Here is a 7435-nt window from a genome sequence, read left to right as displayed (position 1 = left end):
ATGTTCACTATGTGGTCGCATTTCTCTTTACATTTACATTTACATTTAGTCATTTATCAGACGCTTTTATCCAAAGCGACTTACAAGGGAGAATAACATTCAAGCTACATTGCAACAGAGATTAGTGTAACAACAACATTCGTGTAACAATAAATACTGCAAGGTGGTGCTAAGTAATTGTAGGTTAGGACTGGAGGTACTCACTGAAGAGCTGGGTCTTCAAGTGCTTCTTAAAGACAGAGAGGGAGCTCCCTGCTCTGGTCATTTTTGGCAGCTCGTTCCACCAACGTGGAACTACAAATGAGAATAGCCTGGATTGCCGTGGCTGTATGGCCGGCAGAGCCAGGCCACGCTCATTTGACGAGCGCAGCATCCGGGGGGCAACATGTGCTCTTACAAGAGCATTTAAGTAGGTGGAGCATTCCCAACAATCACTCTGTAGGCCAGCATAAGAGACTTGAACTTGATGCGGGCGGCTACAGGTAACCAAGCAGCTACAGGTAACCAGTGGAGCTCGATGAGCAGCGGAGTGACATGTGCCCTCTTTGGCTGGTTGAACACCAGTCGCGCCGCCGCATTCTGTATCATCTGAAGTGGCTTCACCGCACAGGCCGGCAAGCCTGTTAAGAGGGCGTTGCAGTAGTCGAGACGGGACATCACCAAGGTTTGTACCAGCAGTTGAGTGGCATATTGGGTCAGGTACGGCCTGACTTTTCGGATGTTGAGTAGTGCGAAGCGGCAGGACCGGGAGACGGCGGCAACATGGTCCGAGAATGTCAGTTGGTCATCAATAATGACACCAAGATTCCTTGCAGCCTTGGTAGGAACAAGAGATAGAGAGTCAATTTTAATATCAATGTTGTGATAAATACCTTGTTTGGCCGGGAAGACCAGCAGTTCCGTTTTCGCCAGATTTAGTTGAAGATGATAATCCTTCATCCATGTGGATATGTCAGCGAGACAATCCGAGATCCGCGTCGAGACAGTGGGGTCGTCGGGCGGGAAGGACAGATAGAGTTGAGTATCATCCGCATAGCAGTGATATGAAAAGCCATGCGAGCGGATGATCGGGCCCAGTGAGGTAGTGTATATGGCAAAGAGGAGGGGTCCTAGCACCGAGCCTTGGGGCACCCCTGTGGTGAGGTTGTGAGGCACAGACAGCTGGCCTTGCCATGTCACACTGAACGAGCGCCCAGTAAGGTAAGATTCGAACCAGGAAAGTGCACTGCCCGTTATGCCCACACTTGAGAGTATGGACAGGAGTATGCAATGATTGACAGTGTCAAAAGCAGCTGATAAGTCTAGCAGAATGAGAACTGAGGATTTGGCAGCAGCTCTAGCAGTTTTTAAGGCCTCTGTCACAGACAACAGGGCTGTTTCGGTGGAGTGACCACTTTTGAAGCCAGATTGAAGTGTATCAAGAAGGTTGTTACTTGACAGGTACTCTGTAACCTGTCTAGAGACCGCCCTCTCTAAGGTTTTGGAAAGGAATGGGAGGAGAGAGACCGGCCGATAGTTTTCTACTTGATTGGGATCGAGTGAGGGTTTTTTGAGCAGTGGTGCGACCCGAGCCGCTTTGAAAGCGGAAGGGAAAGTGCCGGAAGTTAGGGAAGAATTAATCACATGTGTGATTGCCGGGGTGATAGTCGGTGATATGGCGTGAAGGAGGTTGGATGGGATCGGATCTAGCGGACAGGTAGTAGGACGGCTACATGTTAGTAGTTTAGATACCTCACTTTCAGCGAGGGGGGTGAAACCAGGGAACGATGAGCCTAGGGCTGGAGGAGACAGGTTGTGAGTAAGTTGTTTAGTGAATTGGCTGCTGATGGCTGCCACTTTGTTAGTAAAAAAGGAGGCAAGGCAGTCAGCAGTGAGGTTAGTAGCTGGGGGAGGTGGTGGAGGGTAAAGCAGAGACTTGAAGGTGGTGAATAACTTACGTGTGTCTGTGGCACCGTTGATCCTATCGTTGAAGAAGGCCTTCTTGGCAGCAGTGATGCCGGAAGAGAAGGAGGACAGCAGTGTCTGGTAGCTTGCAAGATCCTCAGTTGTTTTGGATTTGTGCCATTTCCTCTCGGCTGCTCTGAGGTCAGTGCGCGTTGTCCGGAGGGTGTCAGTCAGCCAAGGGTGCGACTGGGTTGAACGAGCAGGTCTGGTGGATAGTGGACACAGGCTCCGGACATGAGCTCAAGGTGGAGCAGAGAGAGTCAGTGGCATCATTAACCTGCAGAGAGGAGAAAGTGCCGTGAGGCGGTAGAGAAGAGGAGAGCACAGAGGAGAAGTGGGTGGGAGACAAGTTGCGGAGATTGCTGCGGATAGTAACCATGGGTGGGGAGGTGGGGGGTTGTTTTGGTAGCTGGACATTGAAGTGGATGAAGAAGTGGTCAGAGAGATGAAGAGGAGTGACCCATAGGTTGTCGGTGGTACAGCTCCGAGCAAGAATGAGATCAAGCTCTTTGCCAGCCTTGTGAGTCGGTGGAGTCGGGATCTGTCTTAGGTCGTACGAGCGAACCAAAGACAGGAAGTCAGCCGAGCTCGCACTGTCCAAGTGGATGTTCATGTCTCCGAGGACGAGCATGGGACACTCATGCTCAGGGATTGATGACAGCAGGGTGTCAAGCTCATGTAGGAAGTCACCTAGTTGTCCTGGTGGACGGTAGATGACGACCACATAGGCTTTCACCGGAGCAGTCACCAAGACGGCGTGATATTCAAAGGAGGCAAAGTTGTTTAAAGGCAGCAGTGGATTAAATTTCCATGTGTTGGAAATTAGCAGGCCAGTCCCACCACCACGGCCAGATGGTCTGGATGTGTGGGAGAATGAGTAGTTAGTGGAGAGTGCAGCCGGGGTTGCGCTATCTTCCGGTTTAATCCATGTCTCAGTGAGAGCAAGGAGCTCCAAGGAAAGGTGGTTGGCATGACCAGAAATGAAGTCTGCCTTGTTAACTGCAGATCGACAATTCCACAAGCCAACAGAGAAGGAGGTGTTTGCAGTAGATGTTTGCTGCAGGGATTTCTACTCTTAAATATAATAAATAATTGCATGAGAAACAAACACACAATAATACTCAAACACACAGGCTCATTTTTTAAAGAGAACTATAAATACATCAGATAGTGTCGTTTGAAAGACGTAAAATAATATAAAAGGAATTATAAATAACTGAGCTGAACAGAAGCAGATAGTAATGAACAGATGTATTTACATGCTGGGAGTGTTTATTACTACACCTCTTCCACTTCTACACCTCTACTACACCTCTGCCATTACTACACCTCTACCACTACTCTCCCACTTCTACACCTCTACGACTACTCTCCCACTACTACACCTCTTCCATTACTCTCCAACTGGATGTATTTACATGCAGTGAGTGTTTTCTACCACTAGAGGGAAACATTTCCTCAGTTGAATCTGACTTTTGTCTTTTGCTTCCAACTTGATCTGAAAACTACAAACAGTCTTCACACTGAAATAGAAGTTTACTCTCCCCCTACTACACCTCTACCGTACCTCTACGACTACTCTTCCACTACAACTCTGCTGCACCTCTACCACTTCTACACCTCCACCTCCCCCCACTACACCTCTGACTACTCTCCCACTACTACACCTCTATGACTACTCTCCCACCACTACACCTCTACCACTACGACACCTCTACTGCACCTCTACCGCTACTAAACCTGTACCACTACTAACCCTCTACTACACCTCTCTGACTACTAAACCTCTACTATCATGCTACTACCACATCTCCACAACTTCAAGGTCACCCAGAAAGCCTCGTTATACCATACGCCGATGCAATCCGGGTAACCTCAGGTCCCTGCAGCAAACATCTTCTGCAAAGACCTCCTTCTCTGTTGGCTTGTGGAATTGTCGATCTGCAGTTAACAAGGCAGACTTCATTTCTGGTCATGCCAACCACCTTTCCTTGGAGCTCCTTGCTCTCACTGAGACATGGATTAAACCGGAAGATAGCGCAACCCCAGCTGCACTCTCCACTAACTACTCATTCTCCCACACATCCAGACCATCTGGCCGTGGCGGTGGGACTGGCCTGCTAATTTCCAACACATGGAAATTTAATCCACTGCTGCCTTTAAACACCTTTGTCTCCTTTGAATATCACGCTGTCTTGGTGACTGCTCCGGTGAAAGCCTATGTGGTCGTCATCTACCGTCCACCAGGACAACTAGGTGACTTCCTACATGAGCTTGAACCCTGCTGTCATCAATTCCTGAGGATGAGTGTCCCATGCTCGTCCTCTGAGACATGAACATCGTCTTTGGTTCGCTCATTCGACCTAAGACAGATCCCGACTCCACCGACTCATGAGGCTGGCAAAGAGCTTGATCTCATTCTTGCTCAGAGCTGCACCACGGACAACCTATGGGTCACTCCTCTTCATCTCTCTGACCACTTCTTCATCCACTTCAATGTCCAGCTACCAAAACAACCCCCCACCTCCCCACCCATGGTTACTATCCGCCGCAATCTCTGCAACCTGTCTCCCACCCACTTCTCCTCTGTGCTCTATTCTTCTCTTCCGCCCCACGGCACTTTCTCCTCTCTGCAGGTTAATGATGCCACTGACTCCCTCTGCTCCACCTTGAGCTCATGTCTGGATATCCTGTGTCCACTATCCACCAGACCTGCTCGTTCAACCCAGTCGCACCCTTGGCTGACTGACACCCTCCGGACAACGCGCAAATCCAAAACAATTGAAGATCTTGCAAGCTACCAGACACTGCTGTCCTCCTTCTCTTCCAGCATCACTACTGCAAAGAAGGCCTTCTTCAACGATAGGATCAACGGTGCCACAGACACACGTAAGTTATTCTCCACCTTCAAGTCTCTGCTTTACCCTCCACCACCTCCTCCAGCTACTAACCTCACTGCTGACTGCCTTGCCTCCTTTTTTACTAACAAAGTGGCAGCCATCAGCAGCCAATTCACTAAACAACTTACTCACAACCTGTCTCCTCCAGCCCTAGGCTCATCGTTCCCTGGTTTCACCCCCCTCGCTGAAAGTGAGGTATCTAAACTACTAACATGTAGCCGTCCTACTACCTGTCCGCTAGATCCGATCCCATCTAACCTCCTTCAAGCCATATCACCGACTATCACCCCGGCAATCACACATATGATTAATTCTTCCCTAACTTCTGGCACTTTCCCCTCCGCTTTCAAAGCGGCTCGGGTCGCACCACTGCTCAAAAAACCTTCACTTGATCCCAATCAAGTAGAAAACTATCAGCCGGTCTCACTCCTCCCATTCCTTTCCAAAACCTTAGAGAGGGCGGTCTCTAGACAGGTTACAGAGTACCTGTCAAGAAACAACCTTCTTGATACACTTCAATCTGGCTTCAAAAGTGGTCACTCCACCGAAACAGCCCTGTTGTCTGTGACAGAGGCCTTAAAAACTGCTAGAGCTGCTGCCAAATCCTCGGTTCTCATTCTGCTTGACTTATCAGCTGCTTTTGAGACTGTCAATCATTGCATACTCCTGTCCATACTCTCAAGTATGGGCATAACGGGCAGTGCACTTTCCTGGTTCGAATCTTACCTCACCGGGCGCTCGTTCAGTGTGACATGGCGAGGCCAGCTGTCTGTGCCTCACCACCTCACCACAGGGGTGCCCCAAGGCTCTGTGCTGGGACCCCTCCTCTTTGCCATATACACCACCTCACTGGGCCAGATCATCCGCTCACATGGCTTTTCATATCACTGCTATGCGGATGATACTCAACTCTATCTGTCCTTCCCGCTCGACGACCCCACTGTCTCGATGCGGATCTCGGATTGTCTCGCTGACATATCCACATGGATGAAGGATTATCATCTTCAACTAAACCTGGCGAAGACGGAACTGCTGGTCTTCCCGGCCAAACAGGGTATTTATCACAACATTGATATTAAAATTGACTCTCTATCTCTTGTTCCTACCAAGGCTGCAAGGAATCTAGGTGTCATTATTGATGACCAACTGACATTCTCGGACCATGTTGCCGCCGTCTCTCTTAACAGGCTTGCCGGCCTGTGCGGTGAACCCGCTGCAGATGGTACAGAATGCGACGGCGCGACTGGTGTTCAACCAGCCAAAGAGGGCACATGTCACTCCGCTGCTCATCGAGCTCCACTGGTTACCTGTAGCCGCCCGCATCAAGTTCAAGTCTCTTATGCTGGCCTACAGAGTGATTGTTGGGAATGCTCCCGCCTACTTAAATGCTCTTGTAAGAGCACATGTTGCCCCCCGGGTGCTGCGCTCGTCAAATGAGCGTGGCCTGGCTCTGCCGGCCATACAGCCACGGCAATCCAGGTTATTCTCATTTGTAGTTCCACGTTGGTGGAACGAGCTGCCAAAAATGACCAGAGCAGGGACCTCCCTCTCTGTCTTTAAGAAGCACCTGAAGACCCAGCTCTTCAGTGAGTACCTCCAGTCCTAACCTACAATTACTTAGCACCACCTTGCAGTATTTATTGTTACACGAATGTTGTTGTTACACTAATCTCTGTCGCAATGTAGCTTGAATGTTATTCTCCCTTGTAAGTCGCTTTGGATAAAAGCGTCTGATAAATGACTACTGTACAATACCTCTTCCACCACTACACCTCTACCACTACTATACCTCTTCTATGCCTCTACCGCTACGAAACCTCTACTACACCTCTACTCTACCACTACTACACCGCTACCACTACTAAACCTCTACTACACCTCTACCACTACTACACCTCTACTACTACTAAGCCTCTACTACACCTCTACTACTACTAAACCTCTACCTTACCTTTCCTCTACTCTACAACTACTGCACCTCTACCACTACTAAACCTCTACTGCATCTCTACCACTACTTCACCTCTAACACTACTACACCTCTACTATACCTCTACCACTACTAAACCTCTACTGCACCTCTACCACTAATACACCTCTACTACTACTAAACCTCTACTCTCCCTCTACTACACCTCTACCACTACTACACCTCTAGAACTACTACACCTCTACCACTACTACACCTCTTCTATGCCTCTACCACTACTAAACCTTTACTACACCTCTACTCTACCACTACTACACCTCTACCACTACAAAACCTCTATTGCACCTCTACTCTACAACTACTACACCTCTACCTTACCACTACTATACCTCTACTACTACTAAAACCTCTAATACACCTCTACTCTACCACCACCACACCTCTACCACTACTAACCCTCTACTACACCTCTACTCTACCACTACTACACCTCTACCACTACTAAACCTCGACTACACCTTTTCCACTACTACACCACTACCACCACTCTCCCTCTACTACACCTCTACCACTACTCTCCCACTACTACACCTCTACCACTACTACACCTCTTCTACGCCTCTACCACTACTAAGCTGCGACTACACCTCTACCACTACTA

Source organism: Zeus faber, assembly GCF_960531495.2.
Source record: "Zeus faber genome assembly, chromosome: 20".
Classification (NCBI taxonomy): domain Eukaryota; kingdom Metazoa; phylum Chordata; class Actinopteri; order Zeiformes; family Zeidae; genus Zeus; species Zeus faber.
This window is presented reverse-complemented; position numbering follows the sequence as displayed.